This window comes from Notolepis coatsorum (genome assembly GCF_963971535.1).
Source record: "Notolepis coatsorum genome assembly, chromosome: 20".
Classification (NCBI taxonomy): domain Eukaryota; kingdom Metazoa; phylum Chordata; class Actinopteri; order Aulopiformes; family Paralepididae; genus Notolepis; species Notolepis coatsorum.
Window position 1 is genome coordinate 46,462,012 of NC_140184.1, and position 25,407 is coordinate 46,487,418.

Below are 25,407 nucleotides of genomic sequence, written 5' to 3' on the forward strand. Positions count from 1 at the left end.
GGCAGATCATCGACCCGCTTTCCCATTCTGCCGTAGCCCAGGAGAGGGCCCGGTCGGTGAGATGGGTGATGATGTAGGCCACCCGGGACATGGTGGAAGGGAATGACCGTGGCTGGAGCTGGAATATAAGCGAACACTGGGTGACAAACTCTCGACACCCCTCCGGGGCTCCCCCGTAGCGGCCAGGCGGCATCAGCCTCGGCTCCCGAACCTCCTCTGGAAACGATCGCCCTCCTTCGCTGCATCCTCCGACGAAAGACTTCCTGTAGCCCCCGTCCCGGCAGCCGTCTGTCGAGCGATGTTGGCCGATGCCAGGGCCGAATCCGCCGTCCGGATATACTGCCCAGGCGTCCCAGCTTGCTGCCCACCTCCTTCTGACGCTCCACTACCACTCGCAGACCGTCATTCTGTGTCTGGAGTTCCGCCCAGATCGCCTCCGTGGAACTCATCTTGGTCGGCTCTTCTGTTACGATGGCACCAGGTAAGAGTGTAGAGTTCCAATAGTGGTTGGCAATAAGGGGACGGTGTGTAGGTTCGTTCTCCACAATTTGGGTATCCTCTTTATTAGAAACAACCGTAGAGCAGTTTAGGTAAATAGGAGTACTGATCAACAGAGAACAAAAGGATAGAATGCTAGTTACTGCAGCACTTGTCTCTTGCACATGGGTACAAGGGCCAAGGTGGTAACCCCAGATGGCAACAGTGAAGAATTTGACATCCTGGCTGGAGTGATGCAAGGGGACACCCTTGCCCTCTTCCTTTTCGTCATAGTCCTCGACTATGCGCTCAGGAAGGCCATCAATGGACGGGAGCAGGAACTTGGTCTCACAATAACCCCAAGGAGATCGAGACAACACCCCGCCATAGTCCTAACAGACCTTGACTACGCGGACGACATCAGCCTGCTCTCTGACCAGGTGGAGCAGGCACAGGAACTCCTGTGCAGAGTGGAGACGGAGTGCGCCAAGGTTGGCCTTAGGCTAAATGCCAAGAAAACCGAGGTCATAATGTATAACATCCTCCCGGATCATCCACCTCTAAGGACAACAGGAGGCTCTGCTCTAAAGGAAGTCAGTGATTTCAAGTACCTGGGCTCGTGGGTCAACTCGTCCGAGCAAGACCTTAAAGTGAGGAAGGCACTTGCGTGGAGGGCTCTGAACGGCATGACCAGTGTGTGGAAATCCAACCTCCCCCGTCAAATCAAGCTCAACTTCTTTCATGCAACAGTTGAGTCTGTCCTTTTGTATGGCAGTGAATGCTGGACCTTGAAGCCCACCCTGCAGAAGTCCTTGGATGGGTGCTACACCAGAATGATGCGTGTGGTGCTCAACATCAACAGGGATGAGCATGTCACTAATGCAAACTTGTATGGGGGGTGCTAAAGGTGAGCGATAAAGTGGCAGTCAGGAGAATGAGGCTGGCAGGTCACTGCCAGAGACACCATGAGATGCCAACCAGCAAACTTGTGCTGTGGGAACCAACACACGGGCATCGATCACGAGGACGTCCCACATTAACCTACGTGGACGTACTCAGGAGAGATGCGGGAACAGAAAGCACCGGCGAGCTAGCCAGATGCATGGAGGATCGGGATGACTGGAAGCACCGATGGAGGGCCCGTCCGAGGACGACCTAGATAGATGTCTCTTGGTACTGCCGCATACTGGTTCTGGAGATTGTGTGAAGAGCCGACGAGGAACATAGAAGACAGGAGTTATTTGAGGGCAACATACCAGACATTCCACACGTTCCACAGAGTGACAGCCAATACCAGGTGACAACCAATAATACAATCAAGGGAGAGGAAAGTGACAGGTGACAGGATGGTAGCCGGGATCTCAGAACGTTCAACCAGACCCGAGAACCCAGAACGTTACAGGAATGAGTATTTTAAACGTTATTGTTTCATCATTGGCAACAATTTATTTTGTCTTTTACTTTCAAATACAGTTAAACTAACTTACTCTAACATAACCTAAAGGATACATTGAAATAAAATAGGGACAGTGCAGATCAAGAAACATCAAAATGTTAGCTAGATATTATCCCATCAATCCCTTGCAAAAACTCAGAAAATATTAGCTAATGGCACCCACTTTGGGAAAGCCTGCCCTAGTATGCTGCATCACATTTTTTCCACTAACAGAGCACTCATTAACTCATTGAGCGCCATGCTCTTTCCCCATCTGTACTGCCTGGCGCCAGCTTTTCTTATTTTTTTTTACCATTTTCACGATCTTTGCGGAGCTATTGTATATTCTATATTATAGCTATGGAGAAAATAGTATGGCCCATTTGACAAACACTATAAACATGTAAAAAAGTGTTCTTTTCTACATACCCTCGTTTGTTCACAATCCCAAGATAAACATTGCCCCGTTTCAAAATAATCCAGGCTGGTTTTCTAGATTGTGAGATAAAGTGTGTTTTGTGCAGCGTATGCGCAAATCTCGCGGCTGCTCGCTTGAAACCTATATTATTGCCAGGTCAAAGGTAAACACATGACTTTGTTTCTTCACAAAGCCGGGGGGGAGGGGGGGTTAGGTAGCCCTCATCCGTCTTATTCATCTGCTCTGGCCAGACTATAGATGGAGCCGAATAGGTTTCCTCATCGGTCGGGTTGATTAGCAACATAGTCCAACCTCATAGTCTGGTGGAAACGTACCTTATCATCCATAATCATCATCCATATAATCTGTTTTGTCTTCTTCATAATATCCAATAGTTTGCTCGCCATTGCATTCCAGGTTACTATTGTGTACTCAGGCCAGACTATACCACAGAGCCGAATAGGTTTCCTCATTGGTCGGTTTGAATATCGTTTTTTTTTTTTACGTTTTACCAGTAGTGCTTAGTCCAACATAGTCTGGTGGAAACGCACTTTATCGTCCATAATCATCATATAATCCATTTTGTCTTTTTCATAATATCCAATAGTTCACTCTAGGCCAGCGGTTCTCAACAGGGGTGCCGCAGAGAGCTGCCAGGGGTGCCTTGAGATAAAAAAATAAATAAAAAAAGACATTAAGAAAAAAATATATATATATTCTTTTTGGATTACAGAAAATTATCACTAAAGTGCTATCTGTTGCAGCTGCACTGTTTTCCATGAAAATACCATAGCCTATTTGGATACGTTTGACCATTTCTCAAAATCTGAAAATCATTATTTAATAAAACACAGAAAAGGATCACCAAGTTACTCTGGATAAAAAAAACTTTACAGACAACATTGAGACAAAGCTTCCTGACACATCTCCATCCAAACTCTTGGAAGAACTCATTGAAATCTCATCTGATACCACCTGGAGAGCTAGTTTCAGAGTGTGGTGCTGAGTACCAAGTATCTCATGATGCAGCAGTTAAGGTGTTGATACCATTCAGCACCACATATCTGTGTGAAGCTGGCTTTTCATCCATGACAGCTCTGAAGACAAAATATAGGGCCAAGTTGAGCCTTGAGGATGACATGCGTGTTGCCTTGTCAAAGATCTCCCCACGTATTGACCGTATTATTAGCCAGCAGCAGCAGACCTCGCATTGAGCTAGAAATGTCCACTGAGTGAACGAGTGCTTATTTTCTGTATTTATTTATATTTTTTGAGAAATGGTAACTTGGTGATCCTTTTCTGTATTTAAAAAAAATACATGATTTTCTGTTTTTGAGAAATGGTCAAACTTATCCAAATATGCTATTTTTATGGAGAACAGTGCAGCTGCAACAGATAGCACTTTAGTGATAATTTTCTGTAATTTTATTTAAAGAAATATGCTATTTGATTTACTACTACAAGCAGTGTAATGTCAACAGTACTAAGCCATTTAGACCTGAAACACCTGTTAATAATGCATTATATAGCCTGCATATACACACAAATGTGTTTCCCGGTTTCTTAAATAAACATTATTTTGAAAGCAAGCACTTTTGTCATCATTGTAGCAAAAAAGACAGGACCGGAAAAGTCTTTATCGTATAGGGGTGCCCTGGAATATTTTATTGAATACAGGGGTGCCTTGGCAGCAGAAAGGTTGAGAACCCCTGCTCTAGGCGATCATGATTGTCGAACATGTCCTGCTCACTGCTGCTCGCGACGAGTACCTAGTTGTTTGGGGGCTGTGGGGCTGGTACTAAGCTGGGCCATATGCATGTTCATAAGGTAGGTGATACTGCCACCTGGCGACTTTCGATCGTCATTGCAATTCCAACATAGGCAGATGTGCCAGGGAGCTCCGACTGAGTGTTTAGAACGGGGATCAAAGGAAAAAAATCAAAGGATCAAGCGTTGGCGGCGAAACACGAGTATACTCGTTATTGGCACTGAATGAGTTAAGACATGTTATTTAATTTCCTTGCTATGTTTTCCCATGAGAAGGGCAGCCAATAGCGCACATCCTCTCATTTTCGCCACTCAATAGGGCACTTTAGCATAATGTTTTTCAACCGTGGGGGCACATGGTCAAGTTTAGACCATTGGATAGTGACCTTGTGGTAACAAACGACCTTGCAGGACAACAACCTGGCCCTCAACACCAATCAGGAAGACCAGAGCTGGTGCGCACGCCACCATCCACATCAACGGAACAGAGGTTGAGTGTGTCTCCTGTTGAATCTAGAGGTTGTATGTATGGTTGTAACTAACTGTAACTGTCCTCTACTGCTCCCATGACTGCATATATATCTATGTCCACTGGATGGCGCTATAGGCAGAGCTGGCTACGCCAGGTTGGGAGTATATAAGCCTTGGTTCCCTCCTTCTCTTTCTTCTTCCCACATCTGCCTCTCCCGGAGAGGAGATCACATGAGCTGCTGTGTTATGAATCAATGTGAATGAATAAACCGCTGCCAGCAGAGCAAGGCCAAAGATAGAAACCATGTCTCTTGTACATATTATTGTCGCCCCATAGCCAATTCTGTTAACATCTCCAACTTCTAATTCCTGGGTATCCACATCTCTGAGGACCTCTCTTGGACCCTAAACATCTCGTCATTAGTCAAGAAAGCTCACCAGCATCTCTTCTTCCTGAGGAAAGCCCATCTGTCTCCTCAGATTCTGGTGAACTTTTACCGGTGGGCCATAGAGAGCATACTCACCAGCTGCATCACAGTCTGATACTGTATGACAACTGTTCTGCCTCAGACCAGAAAGCACTGCAGAGTGAAGAATGTCTGTTCCAAGTCAAGCCTCATTAACAGCTTATTTCCCCAGCTGTCATCTCTCTGAACTCTGAACTACCACAATGAAAGCCCCACCCCATTGCCTATACTCAATTTATACCCATCTACTATATTTCTTATATTTACTGTGTATATATATGTATCCACACCTGTCTGAATATAACTGCATATATCCCTGATCAGTATCAGTATTAGGGCTGACCTTCGACGCTTTTTTTGGCAATCGAAGCTTCGGGGCCGAGCAATTCGAAGCTTCGGAATATATATATTTTTCTTTAATGTTTCTAATATTTTTGTTGTTTTTAAATGTGCTCTATAAATAAAGTAGATAGGATTAATTAATTAAGTAGCCCCTTTCGTGACTGTGACACAGCCAACAAGGTTTCACTCGGCTGCGCTGCCTGGCTGCAGTGGGGCTGCTCTCACAGCCAACGACATGACATTACATAATTATGTTGCAACCTTCGTCTATCAAGCAAACAATTATATAAATATTTATATGTAGTTGATAGAGACAAAGGCAGAATTCGACTTAATTAAGCACGTTTTATTAAGACATATTTTTATATGGGTCGGGACACTTTAAAAAAGCAGCACAATGAACACAAATCTGTCCGACATAGTCTTAAATAACAAACGGCATTGCTTCGCTTCTTCGTCGACATGTCTGCTGCACATGTCCTTGTTGTTTTCAACACAGATAATCTCCACGTGCTTGTTGTAGAGAGGTGGAGTCGAGACGGGGCTTACTTTCGTTTCATTGGAATGGAGGCGGGAAGGCGCCGCTTACTTTCGTTTCATTGGAATGGAGGCGCAAGATTTTGGAGGCAAAAAATTTATAAAAATAAAAATATTTAAAAAATGTAATTAAAATCTTTTTTATTTATTTTTTTTACTTCGATTTTTTTTATGTTCGAAGCTTGTGCCATCAAAAGAAGCTTCGAAGCTTCAAAGTATTTAAGACAGCCCTAATCAGTATATAAATATATATCCCTACCTACTCTTACTAGTTATACCACTGGCCAGTATGGCTTAATACCATAGTGTATTTATACCTGTATCACCGTACATAATAATACATACATCATATTAACTTTATTACTCAGTAGAACTTATTTATTTATGGGGCGACAGTAGCTCAGGAGGTAGATTGGTCGTCTGGTATTCATTAGGTTCCTGGTTTGATGTCCTCACTGAAAACTCAACGCATGTTATTCACAAATAGCAATCAACTGCTTAAATATCAGGAATGTCAATTTCAATATTGTAAATAAAGTATTTTCTGAATTTGATGTAATAACTAACCAAATCGAGTTTACCCTCAACATGTTTTTAAGCCTAAACATGGCAAATCTGTTGCTCAATCAAATAAGCCTCCTCTCCTTTTAACACATTGACAGCCAGCAGCAGGGGGCGCTGATCCCCTTTCAGCGCCAGGTCTTTATTCAATGGATATAGTTTTAGAATGCCAAACTTGCGAGTCCTAAAACTATATTTTATATTATAGCTATGGATCTAATAACGCCGTCGACTGTCAGTGAGTTGCTTCTGGTCAACATGCAAAAAACTGATTGTGTATTCATCCGTACATTTCCGTTTTATACCGTTTTGAATATGAGTATAGTTTGAGTGATTCTGAGTAATTCCAGGAAAAGGCGAGAAAAAGGCATTTTAGTGTAATCCAGTTATCACGTTGTAATTTTTCGGCTGATTATCTAATCATCCTGAAATCAACACTAGATTATCATTATTATATCTCCTCGTGCATACATGAAATGGCCCTCGTAGCGGGGTGCTCCCACCCCCCCCACCGCAGCCAACAGTAAACAGCCACATACGGTCCACACAGATAGCTTTGATCGCGGGAGAAAGAAATATCAAATCAACGCAAGATTTTATATATATAGTGTTCTTACCTTGTCTCTGATGTAATGCAAAAAAAAGAATCCAATTATCTGATCGTCATTCCAGTTATCCACAGCGATCCTGTCTCCGGCATTACCGAACGTTACACATGAACGGGCGGGCAGGGTTAGTGTTCCATGCCATCGTTGTAAAGGCCTGCCTCGCCTGAGTATTTAAACCCCCACGGCTCAGATCGGCTCAGAAAACACACCAGACCGTTTCCAATGGAGTGCAATAGCTTTGCAAGTCAGTAGAGGGCGGTGTTGACCATCTGCCAGCTCAGACACATTCACCAGGATCTGCCATGAATTATGAATAGATATAGCGAATAAAAGAAATAACGATCATAAAAACGAGTTAACTGGTTTTTGCCGATATTCGCATGGCGGGCAATAACGAGTTAACTCGTTCTTGGCGCAGATTGTGTTAATGGTATAATTTTACGTCCCTTGTCTGCTTATTTTTCCAGAGCTAGTGACGGAAGTAGTTAGGGAGTTCCACGTCCTGGTTCCTTCCCATCTCTGGTCACAACTTTTGAAAATGTAAAAAATACTATCAGAAAACAATTAGTGCAGCTTTAAAAATGATTAGGCAAATTCATAAATTTTAGACCAGCACTAACTGTGAGTGAATGAATGAGGTTAGTGGCCGGGTTAAACATTGCCTGTCTACGAGATGTGCTTTGCTCTTAAAAGGACTGTGAACCCCTGCTATAGCTATAGACTACACACCACAAAAGGATTCCCTCTATCTTTTAACCTGGAAATCATAAATATGCTAGTAAAACATTCAGCAAAGTTTTAAATGTACCCTTCCCGGAGGGCAATGTGCTATTGTATGCTCCAATAACTTTATCTTGTTCTATTCCAATCTCTTCATATGCAAATCTGCTGGGAGGGGGCAACATAGAAGATACAGCTTGAGTGGAAGGAACATGAAAATTGCTTTTTAGTTTTTTCCCTGACAATCTGCAATTATCACTCAGTGTGTGAAGTCTGAATTGTGCTCAAGAGGAAAAGTCTTTGAGCCACATTCACCTGATTGCAAATCAGCTCTCATAAACACTGCAATCACCTTTCTAGTCTCACCCAGACATTTAGATCTTCAGGGGCTGTGGTAGACACGTGGGGGGAAAAGTTAAGGAGACATGTAGGAGACAGCTTTTTAGTGATGAGAGAGAGAGAGAAGTGATGCACTTCTTTCCATAAACATAAAAGGTTGGCATGCAATTAGTAGGTAAGCCACAGCGTGTACGTTTGTTGGTTGGTCTCCCACATCAACATTTATTTATTGTTATTGTTGTTGTTGTGGAGGTAGAATTCAAATTGTATTTTCTTGGGGGCATGTGTGCTATTCATGACCATATGGTACATGGTCAATGTTAATGGACTGCATTTATATAGTGCTTTTATCCAAAGCATTTTTTTTACAGCATTTACAGCTTATGCCTCACATTCACATGATGGCAGAGGCAACCATGCAAGGTGCCAACCTGCTCATCGGGAGCAGTTAGGGGTTAAGTGTCTTGCTCAAGGACACTTTGACACACTGCCGGGAGGAGCTGGAATCGAACCGGGAACCTTGCGATTACCAGATGACCGCTCTACCTCCTGAGATACTGTTGCACAGTGTTGCACCCACATTTCAGATTTTACTTATTTATTGATAGATTTATTCATATTTGTTAGTGATACAGTGAGTCCGTTAGATGTATGTACTTGCTCCAAACCTTTTTCCTTATAGATTGGGGGAGTAGTAACCTGATAGTTACTGGTTGTTGTTGGGAATACGGTAGGCTGAGATTATGGTTGGGGACATTTTCCAAAAAAGTGCTCCTGAGCAAGGTCTTTAAAGGGGTCATACAGATGCAGCTCTCAGTATTCTGCGCTCTGCTACCGCGGTGATCATGCTGTTTCAGGGCTGTGGCTCCCTGTTGCTCCCTTAATTTGGTAACATGGATGCTGTTCTGTTATGTGCCGCCAGAAGGCACAAAGTCAAGTTGGAATTATATCCATCCATTTGTGGTTAAAGCTGGTGATTATTATGGCGGGCCATTTACTTCATTGAATTAATTAGTCTGTTACTCAAGAGTTATATAAACTTGGCGGCTAAGTGGCGCAGTGGGCAAGGCGCTCGCCACTAACGCAGGAGATGCTGGGTTCGAGCCCAGCTCTCGGCGTTGCTTCCGGCTTGGCTGGTCGTTCATACTAATACAATTGGCAGTATTAGGGGGTGGGAAAGCCGGTGGGTGTTGTGGTTGGTGCGCCTGTACAGCAGAATCAGAAAGTATCGGGGGCAGCGTGAGCCTCCCACGCGTTACTCCTCGCCAGGGCCGCCTGGGAGAAATGCGAGGCCCTGTGCAAGATTTAAACGCGAGGCCCCCCCCCCGCCCCCCCCCCCCCCCCCCCTAAAAGGTAAAACAATTTTTTTTTCTTTTTTTTTTTATATACAGTCAACATATTCATAAATAATAGCGCTGCCCGAGGCTGGCATGATACAGTCAACATATAGCAAGAGAGAGAGCGAGAGAGAGCTCCCGTTCTACAGTCAATATACAGTGTTATCGCTGCACAGACCCGGCAATGCCCCTGACCCTCCACCAGAGCAAGGCCAGAGAGAGAGAGATAGAGAGAGAGCATGTCTGTTTGTGTGTGTGTGTTAGAGAGAGAGCATGTATATGTGTGTTAGAAAGAGAGAGAAATATATAGAGAGAGAGCATGTCATTTTGTGTGTTAGAGAGAGATATTGAGCATGTCTGTGTGTTAGAAAGAGAGAGAGAGCATGTGTGTTTGTGTGTTAGAGAGAGAGAGCATGTCTGTGTGTGTGTGTTAGAGAGAGAGCATGTATGAGAGAGATAAGCAAAGATGAGCCCCTAAAGGATATTCAACTTTTAATGGAAGAACAAAACAGAAGGAAAAGATAACTTCACAAAGGCAACATGAATATACATAGATCCAAAAGGACAAAGATCAACACTTAAATCCAAAGAGAAGAGGGTCTATACCAGAGAAAACAAAGTAGCAAGGAGCCAATGGCCGACATCAGCTAAATAGGCTAACTGCAAATAGAGTAGCCAGGTACTGACACCAGGCCACACACAGCTTTGGCCAACGCTACCCAAGCTACACAAACAACCAAGACAATTCACACACAGCACATGTCGTATCTCCAAATGTTGTGAAGTAACATATGTTTTGCCTGGAAAAAAACATCGTTATTAACAAAACATTCGGGAGGGGAAGGAAGGAAGAGTGGGGTAATGTCCAATGGACAACTTACCTGCACCAAGGAACGCAGGGCGAAAGGCCGCAACACAGGTCTCCACATTTTGACGAAAGGCCTCTCGCTGGCGGGACAAAAAGAAGCTATGGCCGGCGCCTTGTCATGGTGCAGGCCCGACTACATCTTCTGTCAAAGATTATGTCGTAGTCAGAGTGCCAGGGCCTGCTATTCTCACGGCTAATGTCAATGGTCGTAGCACAAGCTAACAGCTAACTCTAGGCTAACTGATAGCATCAAGCTAACGTTCCCAGCCGAGCGAAAACGAGCAGCTAACGTCGTAGCTAAACAGCTAACTGGCTAACAGTTAGCTCAACCCGGCTATCGCTAACCACTAGCTAACACAGAAGCAAGCTATGCGGCTACCACTGAAAAACTGTACAACGTGAGAAAAGCAATACAGGCCAACACTTCAGACAGCCGCTGTGTTTTCCTCTTCTCATCCGAAGAGGGAAGGGAAAAAGAAGGCAATACACGTCCCACTACAGAGTGGTGTTTACCATAGCTGTAACTGAGGGGTACAATTCCCTGACTGTATTACTAGATATGATACTTACTACCACTACCTTTGTACTTAATATTCGGCCACCCAGTACACGGCATAAATATATTATCATGAACACTCTCACGTAGATGAAACGGATCCAACACAAATGTACGAATTAGAAACAGGTCTTTATTGCCTACACAGCGATGGTGTGTAGACTAAACACTTAATCACTTAATTACATTTATGAATTGAAATAGTATGCACTTTTATGGCAAGGAGTATTCGTCGGTATATCAATAGATAATGTCCAATCTCTGAAGGCGCAGGTGGTAAATATACGACCTGGAATAGTTAAGGAATAACAGCAATGATACTTTAATGATTATAGGCTGGATACACTCGAGGGGGTTAATCCGGTCGATTGTAAGCCGACAGGAGTAGGAGGGGGGGGGGGTAGAATCCAGCTGCCTCGTCCGGCCAAGGGTATCCCAGGAGAACCCACTGTAGTGCCGTTCAATGCGCCGGCGATCCTTGGACCACAGATGAAAGCAGGTGGACTCTTTGTGGGCCGGCTCTCTCCGGTCCACGGGGGAGAGATGTGGAGAGACCTCGTCTTGCAGAGCGTCTCCTCACCTTGTGTCCTCTCCAGGGGGGGGGTTCCAACACACGGTAGTGTCGGGGGTCTTTATCCATAGAATAATCAAAGTATCCAAAGCATAATCCGTGCCTGGGAAGGCGGGCTGTCGTCGGTAGAATAATCCGGTATACAGGTCCACTCGCTCGTCGGCTCTGGGGCTCCTCGGGTGCAGCTTCACATAGGGTCAACCACCCTGGGTAAGCAGCCAGTTCTCTGCCCGAAACGATGGGGTACTGACTACGGTAGTATTCTCACCGCACGAAGCACTATATATTAACAGACTATTATTAGCTTAATAGACTACGTCCAACTCGACGATATAGTGCCAAATATGACTATTCAAATATTAATATACACGATGTCTCAATACCGATGGTAGGCGAACTTGGCCTTACTCCCACACGTGGCATCGCGGGGAGGCTTTACGTCTGTGACTCTATTGGAGGGTAAGAAACTGGACTGAAAAGAAAGTCCTACTTTAGTAGCGCAGTATATATACGCACTATGAACAAATAGTCCCATTAGTGGTGCGGTAGCCAAATTCCTACGCGGAACTAGGACTTGTTCGTACATGTCGAGCGGTACGTTTGAACTGGGTCTGAGGGGTATGGCAGCCTGGCACCAAGGTCTCGACCAATAGTAGAATGGAGACTATTATGGGATGTTCAGTAGGCTAGAATGGATATTCAATGCATATTGTACAAGGAATATACAAGGGATATCAGGGAATATTAGAGAATATACAAACACAATTAAATATATATATATAAATAAATATATATATTCGGTTTAATCTGGCCCTTCACAACAGCCACCCCCTGAATAGGTCCCGGACCTAATCAGTTAAACAGAGACAGATTAATCGCGTTGTCTATTTACACATAAGGGTTTGCTGTAGGGGTCAGTCAACTTCACAAAGTCATAGGGTTGTAGGGTCATGGTCATCATCGATTGTGTCTGGGAGTCGAGGCAGTTCTATGAGCCTTGCCACGGGACGGGTGTAAGTGCGACCCTGGACGAGCACTTCAGCTGCTCGGACCTTGCCGTCGGCACCGGTGATCACTTTGCTTACGCGGCCGGCCGGCCACATAGCTCTGGGCAGTGATTGATCAATAATCATGACGACTGTTCCTTCTGTCAAATTGTCTCTCTCCTTTACCCACTTCTGGCGGGTCTGTAGAGACGGTAGGTAGTGCAGTAGGAAACTGTTCCAAAACTTGTCGGCTAATACTTGGCTGTACCTCCACATTCGTCGGCCGTTCGCTTCTTCAGGCCGGCACATTGTCTGGGGCAGTGCATGTGAGCGGATCGGAGCGCGAGCGGCGCGGGGCGCGGAGCGGCCGGTTTTGACGTGAGCGAGGAGTGGGTTTTAAAATGAGTCGGCGCGACGTCCGGAGCGAGAGTTCTCCTCCGCTCCAATCCACTCCAGGCCGCTCACAGTGGTTTAACACTGATGTAATATATACATGCAGTACAATGCCAAAGCAACAGATGGCGATGTACAAACATGAAGGCCATTTTCAACCAATGAGAAGGGTGAACCTGTGATAGGCTGTTCGTTCAGGCTTTGTCACTGTAGAGACGCCCACACTCACTCTAGTTAGAAAAAGTATATCGACGCCATTGTTGTTGACGTTAGCTTACATGCTAACGTTAATGGCAGCGACCATAGCATTGTGGCTCGGCTAGCCTATCATCGCTTAATAGAGATAGTGAATGGATAAACAACGTTATTTAACATTGCAGAATGGCTACAATTACAATGCGGCTCAATACAAACAATTGTTAAGGGGCCCAGGGGGTGTAGACTGTTGTAGTTTGAGCTCATTTACACCATGCTCCAAAAAAAGAAGAAAAAAAACTGCCGAGCGATCTGGCGCGGGGAGCGGGGAGCGCTCGATTCAAGGTGAGCGGGGAGCGAGCGGAGAGCGACTTGGGGGCGGGGTCAACATGAGTGATTAGCGGAGCGGACCAAGCTTTAAAGAGCGAAGAGCGGATTTCTCGGCCGCGCCGATCCGCTCACGTGGTCTGGTCTGGGGTAATGTGGGATCTAGCCGCCCCATCAGGAGTGTGTTGGGGGTAACTGGGTCGATATCCGCCACATCACTGGAGACATATCCGAGGGGCTTCGAGTTAAGTACTCCCTCAATCTCCGTGAGGACTGTCATTAGGACTTCTTCCGCCACAGTCTGGGCCCCAAGTACTGCGTACAGGGCTGTCTTTATGGAGCGCACTTCTCGTTCCCAAGTGCCACCGAAGTGGGGTGCGTTTGGGGGGTTGAATTGGAAATCAACCTGTGCTGGAGCGAGGTGGGTCTTAAGTTCTGGGCCCATAGCTTGGAAGCTCTCTCTCAGCTCTCTTTCGCCGCCTTTGAAGTTTGTCCCATGATCGGACAATAGGGTAGACGGTCTTCCTTTCCGTGATGTGAATCTACGGAAGGCCATAAGGAATGAGTCTGTGCTCATGGTCGGGAGAAGCTCGATGTGTATCGCTCTGGTGGTCATGCATTTGAATACAATACCCCACCGCTTCTCGGTTCCTCTTCCTTTCTTTATGTGCAGCGGGCCAAAGCAGTCCATACCCGTTGAGTGGAATGGCTTGTCACCGATTCGGAGGCGACATGGAGGAAGGTCAGCCATCCTTGGTATGCTGGGCTGCGCGCGCCACTTGCGGCAGTCTAGACATGTTCGTTGGAAGCGTCGTACCGCCTCTCTTCCTTGTAGGATCCAGTAACGACGTCTGATTTCCGCGAAGACTCTTTCTGCTCCTGCGTGATGTACATCCTCATCGTATTTCTTTATAATCAGCTCTGTGACCTTGTGTCGGCTGTTCAATACGATCGGGTATTTAATGTCATCCGGTAGATTGGGGGCTCTGCGTAGGCGACCACCCACTCTGATGAGGGTGTGAGCGTCGCTCTCGGGGGCCAGATGAATTAATCTGCTGTCGGATGGGACGGGCTTTCCTCCCTGTAGACAGGCCAATTCATCGGGGAACGAGTCTCTCTGGGCTCGCTGCAGTAGAAGCAATTCTGCTTCCTCGTAGTTAGCTGCTGACATATCAGCGGGGGACTTGCACTCCGGGTGGTACCGCAGGAATGTTCTTTGTTGTGCACTCTCTATGGACGTGCAATCGTTTATGTTAGGGTCGGTGGAGGCTACGGTGCTCAATCCACAGAACACAGACTTCTTAATTTCCACCTCCTCTGGACTGGCTTCCCTCGGGATAGGCATGGGCCACTGTCCTTCCGGGAGTCTTAGGAATGCGGGGCCGTCACTGTAGACATTGCGACGGGTGAGGTCATCCAGGGGCATCCCCCGGGTGATGACGTCAGCTGGGTTCTGTTTTGTATCAACGTAGCGCCACTCTGTTTCTCCGGTTAACTCTTCGGTTAAGTCTTGAATCTCTGTGACTCTGACTCCCACGAAGACTTTGTACTTGCATGAGTCCGATTTGATCCAGGCGAGTACCGTCGTGGAATCTGACCACAGGATTGTTCTAGACACCGGTATGGTGAGCTCACGTTGGATGAGCGTGGCTAGGTGCGCTCCGGCTAGGGCTGCGCAGAGCTCTAGACGTGGGATAGATTGTTGCTTGCGTGGGGCTACTCTCGAGCGGGCGAGGACAAATGCTGTGTAGATCTCTCCCCCTTGGTCTTGGGCCCGCAAGTAGGCTACTGATCCGTATGCGACCTCTGAGGCGTCACTGAAGACGTGCAAGTCCATTTTACATGTCTCTGGCCTCACCGTGGGTGGGAAGTAGCTTCGGCGCATATTAACGCCTGGGAGTGAGTGGAGCTCCATCTCCCACTCTCTCCAGGTGGATGCAAGGTGTGCGGGAATGGGGTCGTCCCAGCCCTGGTCCTTGTCCCACAATGCTCGTACAATCATTTTTGCCCTGGTGGTGTACGGTAGAATACATCCTAGCGGGTCATATTGTCGGGCGAGTGTTGTGTACACACTCCGTCTGGTGGTCGGCGCCGCCGCCGGCCTTCCCTGCTCCGTAGTCAGGGGCTTGTGTCTGTAGTGAAGCGAATCTGTTTTGAATCGCCACACCAATCCCAGGGTCATCTCCTGGGCTTCTCCCGGGATTGTAGCCATCCAGGTCTCGCTGCTGGCTGCCTTGTCCTCGGAGGAGAGGCTGCGCAGTACTTGCGGATCGCTGCTGGCCCACTGCCTGAGATCAAAGCCGCCTTTGATCAATGAGGCGCGGAGTTTAATCAGGAGAGCCTCGGCTTCTTCCTGGGTTGAAAGGCTTTGTAGACAGTTGTCTACGTAGAAGCTGTTCTTTACGCTGTGTCGGACCTCTTCGTCCGCTGCTGGGTCCTCTGCTACATGTTTCTGTAGTGCAAATGTCACACAGCAGGGGCTGCACGTCGTTCCGAAGGGGAGGACTTCCCATTGGTAGATGGCTGGGTGCTCATCTCCTGGCTTCTCTCTCCATAGGAACCGTAACAGGGGCTTGTCCGCCTCTACTAATCTCACCTGCAGGAACATTCCTTTAATGTCCCCGCTGATGGCCACCTTTTCCTGGCGGAAGCGGAGTAGAACGCCGAGTAGGGAGGGGCCGAGTGTGGGACCGGGCAGTAACTCTTTATTCAGATTTTGGGATCCGATCTGGTAGCTGCAGTTAAATACTATGCGGTCTTTACCGTTGTGATGGACCTTGTGGTGAGGCACGTACCACGATTCAGTGGTCTGGTCAGCCTCTTTAATGTCCATCTTTGTGACGTGTCCCGCTGTGATGAGCTTCTCAATCTCAGCGCGGTATACACTCTCTTGGGCGGGGTTCTTGGCTAAGCGCCGCTCCGTGTTCAGCAGGTACCGTTCTATGGCGTCTGTCTTGGCGTGGAAAGTAGGCATTCCTTCTCGCCGCAGGAGTGGCGTGGCGTATCTCAACACGCCGTTGACCGGGACTCTCTTGGTCCCTGTCTCGAGGAGGTGAATGGCGTAAATGTCATCTTTAGAGCGAATGTCTTTCTTTCCATTCTTAAAGGGCATTTGTTCCAAGCTCCATAGCCGCTCTACGTGTTGCAGGAGTGCGGTTTCTCCCTCTGTGACTCGGGAGTGGAGACATCTAGTGGCTGTACTTCGGTTGAGAGATTTGGCGAGCGGGCCTTGGAGAGTCCATCCCAAACGGGTCTCGACTGCTGCAGGACAGCCTCGAGGTCCGGTATGAACCCGGTCTATCGGGACAATGAGGTCTGCATGGTCGGAGCCTATCAACAGGGTCGGCATAGCATTGTCTATGAGCGGGATCGGTAACTTGCGCAGATGTGCATATTTCTCCATCAGCTTGGCGACGGGGTATGTGTACCGCGACAGTCCTATTTCTTGGCTGGTGAAAGCGTCTGCAATCTGGTACCGTCGCTCAGGCTGGCCGCTTGCTGCGATAGAGAATGAGACATTCTCGCCCTTTATCGTCTTCAAATCTCGTCTTATTGTCCGAATTGTCATTTGGGTTTCGCTTCCCCGCAGCCCTAGCTGGGCCGCAGCGGAGGCGAGCAGCAGGGTCTTCTCTGACCCGTCATCGAGGACGGCGTAAGTGTCCAGGACTTTATTCTGGTAGCTTAGTGTCACACGCACTACTTTTAGGAGTACTCGGGCTCCACTGCTGCTGGCGGGATCGATGTACATGACGCTCGCTTTGCGGCTGGATGGTGCAGGTGAAGGGCGCCGTCTGTTACTGTCGTGAAGTATGTCCAGATGGGCTCCATCGCACTTGGTGCACCTTTTCTTTAAGCGGCATTCGGCTGCCATGTGTGAGCGCGCACAGCGAAAACAGCGCTTGTTGGACTTTATCCATTGACCTGCTTCCTCCGCGTTCAGCTTGGGGAAGGAGTCACATTGCGCTAGCCAGTGTTCTTTCTCACAGTAGGGGCACACTATCTTCCACTTCTCCGTTCTGGAGGGGGTACTGTGGCTCCTGCTGCTCGGTACTGACTCCGATTGGTGCATCACAGTCACCGATCTTCTTCCATCATTTAGTCGTCTGGTTCCTTCTCTGGAGCCAGGGGTGCTCCGTCCGAATGTATCTAGCCGTAGGCTGCTGACTTCTCTCGCCAGGAAGTCTGCTAGATCGAGGAGGTTCGGTTCGGGGCCATTCGGGTCTCTGTGGTCCCTCTGCCGCCTAAAGCGCTCCTGACGAGCGGGCGGCAGCTTCTCCAGGATCCTTTCCACATTTGAGTTGGCGTAAAGTTCATACTTCCCCTTCTCTCTTTGCGCTCCCAACATCCCTACCAGGGACTGCACTCTGATGGACAGGTCGTCCAGTGCTCGATTGTCTATTGCTGGGGGTAAGCGGTTGATGTGTCGGATCTCCTGGATCACGTAATCCCATATGCGCCCATACCTCTGGTCCAATGCTACCAGCGCTGCTGTGTATGGGGTGGTGGAAGTCGCGTAGGCGAGCGCTATATTATGTGCGCGGGGCACCTTTAAGTGCTGCAGTAGGATGGCGTATTTGTGGCGTTCATCCAATACATCCACCAACATGGTCTCCAGACACATGCGGAGTTCTGTATACTGGGCCCGGTTCTCTTGGGTGAAGTCGGGTACCATAGGCGTGCCAATGTATGACGCTGACTGTGGATACATCGGCGAGCGTTGGGGGAGAGGCCTCCTAGGCGAGTCTCCTCCCGCTCCTTGGTATGGGCTGGTACCGGCAGTGTACCATGGCCCGCTTGTCCAGGTGCTGTTCCTCGGTGCGGGTCGTGCGTCGTGCTCACCCGTGTATAGAGTCGGGGGTCTGTAGCGCAGCTCCGCGGGAGTATAGCCTGGGCTGTACCGGACCTCCTGGTCCGGTAGAGTACTGTGCTGTCTTCGGGCGTGGTTCTCCTCCTCTTCCTCTTCGTCTTCAGTTAGGTCATCCAGTGCTTGTAGTCTCTGGTTTAGCCTCTCCACAGGATATGCTGCTCCTTCCCGGTTGCTAGGTCTCGCTTGGACCGGTGGGGGGAGGTGGTCTGTGGGGGGTATAGACCTCGTCTGTTGGTCAAGTTCAGGGTTGTTTACTCGGCTAGGGGATGCCGCCCTGGAGGTGTGTCTAGACGAGTTCCTGGAGCCTCTGGCGGAGGGAGAGGGTGTTGTCCGTCTGATCAGCTGTTCTATTAGTTGCGACTGCTGTCTGTCGCGCGCTGCGTCCCGTTGAGCACCGGCTCGTTCTCGGGCCACATTCTCTTCCATCTGAATGCGTCTTATTTCTAGACGTATCTGCTCGTGTTCGCTTCGCTGCTGGATCTGCAGTCGGTCGCGTTCGGCAGCGGCGTTCAGGCTGATGAGGAAGGCCTGCTGTAGGGTCCTCTCTGCCTCGTTGGGAGAAGGCGGTTGTATAGGGGAGCCTTCCCTCGGGGTACTCCTTGCGGAGCCTTGGAGCTCTATCTCCACGGTGCTCTCCCCGTCTTCTTCCGTGCCGAGTTCTCTCTCGGTAGCGTTGTATTCCTCCCGGGACTCATCGGGGACTACTTCTTCAGTACTGGCGGGGTGTGAAGTCATGTCTGGTTCCCACTGGTCCCCACCGTGAACTTGGTCAGTTACATTAGAGCCCGTAGGGGCCTCTATGGTCGGGGTAGTCTGGGCGTTGGGGTTAGACATACTTTTACTTTCTAGTTTTACCGCGTTTACTGTTAGTAGAAGACTAGGTTGTTGACTGACAGCGTAAGCCTCTAAGTACTGAGGGAGCCGTCGTTCGCGCTGCGGGCGTTGGTTAGGAGGATCGTTTCTTGGAGTGTTCATAATAGGCCATTTCAATATTAATAACACTATATTAATATTACACTAATTACCCTCCGGCTCGAAGGACCAATTGTAACTGAGGGGTACAATTCCCTGACTGTATTACTAGATATGATACTTACTACCACTACCTTTGTACTTAATATTCGGCCACCCAGTACACGGCATAAATATATTATCATGAACACTCTCACGTAGATGAAACGGATCCAACACAAATGTACGAATTAGAAACAGGTCTTTATTGCCTACACAGCGATGGTGTGTAGACTAAACACTTAATCACTTAATTACATTTATGAATTGAAATAGTATGCACTTTTATGGCAAGGAGTATTCGTCGGTATATCAATAGATAATGTCCAATCTCTGAAGGCGCAGGTGGTAAATATACGACCTGGAATAGTTAAGGAATAACAGCAATGATACTTTAATGATTATAGGCTGGATACACTCGAGGGGGTTAATCCGGTCGATTGTAAGCCGACAGGAGTAGGAGGGGGGGGGGGGTAGAATCCAGCTGCCTCGTCCGGCCAAGGGTATCCCAGGAGAACCCACTGTAGTGCCGTTCAATGCGCCGGCGATCCTTGGACCACAGATGAAAGCAGGTGGACTCTTTGTGGGCCGGCTCTCTCCGGTCCACGGGGGAGAGATGTGGAGAGACCTCGTCTTGCAGAGCGTCTCCTCACCTTGTGTCCTCTCCAGGGGGGGGGTTCCAACACACGGTAGTGTCGGGGGTCTTTATCCATAGAATAATCAAAGTATCCAAAGCATAATCCGTGCCTGGGAAGGCGGGCTGTCGTCGGTAGAATAATCCGGTATACAGGTCCACTCGCTCGTCGGCTCTGGGGCTCCTCGGGTGCAGCTTCACATAGGGTCAACCACCCTGGGTAAGCAGCCAGTTCTCTGCCCGAAACGATGGGGTACTGACTACGGTAGTATTCTCACCGCACGAAGCACTATATATTAACAGACTATTATTAGCTTAATAGACTACGTCCAACTCGACGATATAGTGCCAAATATGACTATTCAAATATTAATATACACGATGTCTCAATACCGATGGTAGGCGAACTTGGCCTTACTCCCACACGTGGCATCGCGGGGAGGCTTTACGTCTGTGACTCTATTGGAGGGTAAGAAACTGGACTGAAAAGAAAGTCCTACTTTAGTAGCGCAGTATATATACGCACTATGAACAAATAGTCCCATTAGTGGTGCGGTAGCCAAATTCCTACGCGGAACTAGGACTTGTTCGTACATGTCGAGCGGTACGTTTGAACTGGGTCTGAGGGGTATGGCAGCCTGGCACCAAGGTCTCGACCAATAGTAGAATGGAGACTATTATGGGATGTTCAGTAGGCTAGAATGGATATTCAATGCATATTGTACAAGGAATATACAAGGGATATCAGGGAATATTAGAGAATATACAAACACAATTAAATATATATATATAAATAAATATATATATTCGGTTTAATCTGGCCCTTCACAACAATAGCGGTGCCGGCAACAAGTCCCTCGCGGACTATAGCCGACTTGAACATGGAGATATTCTCATAATGAAACACCAAGCTCACCTCCCTCACACCAGGTGCTGACACCAGGCCACACACCGTTAGCTACTACAACAGCTAACCAGATCCCGACCCCAGGAACAAAGGATCCAGGCGGCGAGGGAAGAGAGCTGGGATCCGTAACAGGCTGAGATCCAGACGACACCGAACGCCACTACCCAGTATATTGCTAGCCAATGTACAATCAATTGACAATAAACTGGATGATTTCCGAGCAAGGATTCAATACCAAAGAGACGTTAGAGACTGTAACGTTCTCTGCTTCACCGAGACGTGGTTGACGCCGGACGTCCCAGACCACGCCATACAACCGGCCGATCACTTCTTCATCCATCGCAAGGACAGATCAGCATTGTCCGGCAAACAACGTGGAGGAGGTATTGCCTTCATGTTTAACAACAATTGGAGCGATCCAGCTAACGTGAAGGAATTATCGAACCACTGCTGCCCAGACCTGGAATATATAACCATCAAGTGTCGTCCTTTCTTCCTCCCGAGGGAGTTAACGGCGATCATCCTGGTCGGAGTGTATATTCCACCGCAAGCCAGCAATAATGTCGCGCTCTCCAGACTCCACGACGAGGTAAATAGAATCCAAGCGGCGAACGTTAACGCCGCCATTATAGTGGTGGGTGATTTCAATAGCGCCAATCTGAGAAAGGTTTTACCTGACTTCTATCAGCATGTGACTTGTAACACCAGAGGCGGTAACATCCTAGATCACTGTTACACGCAATTCAAGGGTGGATACAAGGCTCATTCTGCTAGTGGCTTTGGTAAGTCAGATCACGCGTCCATTTTCCTTTCACCAAAGTACAAACAGAGAATCAAAAGCACTCCTGTAGTCTCGCGAGAGGTGCAGAAATGGGATTTGACGTCAGAGGAGACGCTCCAGTCACAGACTGGAGCGTGTTCCGCGACACAGATAACATTCATGTCTACACGGAGACAGTGCTGGACTATGTTCGTACTTTGGTGGAAGAAACAATCCCCACTACCACAATGAGAGTTTACCCAAATCAAAAACCCTGGGTAGACAAATCCGTCCGTGAAGCTCTGAGAGCGCGCACCAAAGCATACAACGACGGCCTAGTGGCAGGCAACATGAATGACCACAAGGTGGCGCGATACAACGTAAGGAGGACAGTGACAGAGGCCAAACGGCGCTACAAGGATAAAATTGAACTCCAGTTTGAACAGGCTGACTCTAGAGCTATGTGGCAGGGGCTCAAAACGATGACAGACTACAAAGGCGCCTCCCTCAAACTGAACAGTGACATCTCCTTAGCAAATGACCTCAATACCTTCTATGCGAGGTTTGATGCTGGTAATAACAACACCAGCCCACAAGCCACGGCAATGGGGGGGGGGGGGGGGGGGGGTCTGCTGCTGATGGAGACTCAGTGTTCAGGGTAACAGAGCATGAGGTGAGGCGGACCTTTAAAAAAGTGAATATCAGGAAGGCAGCAGGTCCGGACGGCATCCCCGGCCGCGTCCTAAAAGTCTGTGCCGACCAACTGGCCCCGGTATTCACTGACATATTTAACCTGTCCTTAGAACAGGCTGTCATCCCCACCTGCCTGAAGAAGTCCACTATTATCCCTGTACCCAAAAAATCCAAGCCTGCTTGCCTCAACGACTACCGCCCTGTAGCTCTCACCTCCATAGCCATGAAGTGCTTTGAGAAGCTAGTAAAGGGCTACATCTGCTCCTCCCTCCCCATCAACATGGACCCCCTGCAATTTGCATACCGCCCCAACAGGTCCACGGAGGACGCCATAGCCCATGTGCTGCACACAGCAGCATCACACCTGGACAAGAGGCAGGGGAACTATGTGAGAATGCTATTCATCGACTACAGCTCGGCATTCAATACCATAGTCCCCTCCATACTCATAGCCAAGCTCAGGGACCTGGGCTTGAACTATGACCTCTGCCAGTGGGTCTTGGACTTCCTGACGGGCAGACCCCAGGTGGTGAGAGCAGGCAACTGCACCTCCTCATCCATCACCCTCAACATAGGGGCCCCCCAGGGCTGTGTTCTGAGTCCCCTCCTCTACTCCCTGTACACACACGACTGTGTGGCTCAGCGGAGTAGCAATACAATCATCAAATTTGCTGACGACACAGTGGTGGTGGGCCTGATCTCTGCCAACGACGAGAGGGCCTACCTGGAAGAGGTCAAGGTCCTGGCGGGATGGTGCCAGGAAAACAGCCTCTCCCTGAACGTCAGCAAAACAAAGGAGATGATTGTGGACTTCAGGAGGTCGGGGGTCAAGGACTACAGCCCCCTCAGCATCGACGGGGCACCGGTTGAGAGAGTCAACAGCTTTAAGTACCTCGGAGCCTACATATCCGAGGACTTGACATGGACCACACACATTGACAGTGTTGTGAAGAAGGCACGACAACGCCTCTACTTCCTCAGGCGCCTAAGGAAGTTCCAAGTCAGTCAGAAGATCCTTAAGAACTTCTACTCATGTACAATAGAGAGCATCCTGACTGGCAACATCACCTCCTGGTTTGGGAATAGCACTGCACAAGACCGAAGCAGACTACAAAGAGTGACACGTTCAGCCGAACGCACAATTGGAGGGGGGCTCCCCACCCTCCAGAACATTTACAACAAGCGTTGCAAGGGCAAGGCTAAGAGAATCATTAAAGACTCCAGTCACCCGAACAACTGCCTCTTTGAACTGCTGCGGTCAGGCAAGCGATACCGGAGTCTCAAGGCGAGCACAGAAAGACTCAGAAGAAGCTTCTATCCCCAGGCCATCAGGCTGCTAAACGAACAATGAACACTACACAACAACAACCATCAAACGCACATAGCACACACATCCACACGCACACACTCACTTTAAACAAACACACTGTAGCACCCACTCCACACACTTTATAGCACACACCCACTTTAAACAAACACACTGTAGCACCCACTCCCCACACTTTATATTTATTGATGAAGGATTGCACTACAACTCGTACACCTTACTGTAAATTGTACCTAAATTGTAACTCATCCCATTTCTGCTTTGCACTATATAGTACTGTACATTAGTACACTGCATAGTATTGTATATTATATGGTAACTCAGTTACGTCTATTCTGCATCGAACATTGTACATATGTCTATACTGAACACTGTGACCTCATTTTCTACTTCTAAAATTACATGCTATACTATGTTATTTGATACTATCTTGTCTAGCACAGTCTCTGGAGCGTAACAGTAAGAAGCATTTTGTATGAAAGTATTCTGTACTTCTGTATGACAACTATTAAAGAAACTTGAACTTGAAACTTGAACTTGAGCTAGCCGGCCTGTTTGGCTCCCGAGAGAGAGAGAGAGATATATCCACGGCGGGAATAGAATAGAGTGCATTAAAAACTCACCAAACGTCCAAGAGGATGGAGACAACCGCGTGGAGTTGACGAAGTTCATCTGCCGAATGACCGTCCTCTTCATCTTGGCATAACAATGCTGCACGCGCTCTCTCTAGGTTAGCTAACGCTAGTTAGCCTTTAGCTAAGCTAGCTACTAGCCGACATCATCATGGCTATCCCGACTGAACCACACGTTAGCACTCAATATTATAACATAGCTAAAGCTAACTAGCTGTCCCTGCCTTTAGCCGGGATGGCTAGCCTGACTGAACTGTCTAACATGCAACAACTTTCATCTTCAGTCCATCTGCCGAATGACCGTCCTCTTCGTTTTGGCTGGCATAACTAAGCATAACCTCCAAAGCTGCACGCGCGAAATAGTCAAACGCAGCTGACGCACGCCGGCGTACACATGATGTAACCCCTCCCTTCTTGAAACCAATAGTATGTCTGCTGCAGAGCCCCAGAGCTCCAATAGAGAATAGTGCAGAGCCGCAGAGCCAGGAACATTCTACAAACGTGTCTAATGTGAAATATATAAGCATATAAGCAAAACTAGATTTTTTTAAGTCTGTGATGAAAAAGGGCCTCGCGGGAAGGGGGGCCTCGCAAAAAAAAATTAAAAAGAAAAGAAAATAATAAAAAAAATAAAAAATAAAGAATATATTTTTATTTATTTATTTATATATTTATTTTTTTGTGCGAGGCCCCCCTTCCCACGAGGCCCTGTGCGACCGCACTGCTCGCACACCCCCTGAGGCGGCCCTGCTCCTCGCCACTGAGAGATTGCGCTGTACAGGTGAAAAGATGCGACGGCTGCCTCCTCGTGTACCGGAGGGGACACGTGATGCAAAGCTTGGTCCACATTGCAGCCGACCAGTGGGAGGCATGGTCTAGCAACGTTCGAGACAGGGGAGGGAAGAATTGGATAAATACGAAGTTGGGATGGGAGAAAAATAGAAAATGGGGAGAAAAAAGTTGATCAAAAAGAGTTATATAAACTTTGTATATTGTACAGACACACTCTCAACTAAACTAAAGCGTTCACGTACAGTATATTTTAATGGAGAGCACCGCTGTGTGTGTGTCATCATGTATACTATCTCCATTCATCCAACGGCCCGTCATTAAAGCTTCACGTACAGTATATTCGTGGTTAAAGCTGGTGATTATTGCACAGGCGGCTGTCGCGGTTGACCTCATTGAATACATTTGTCTG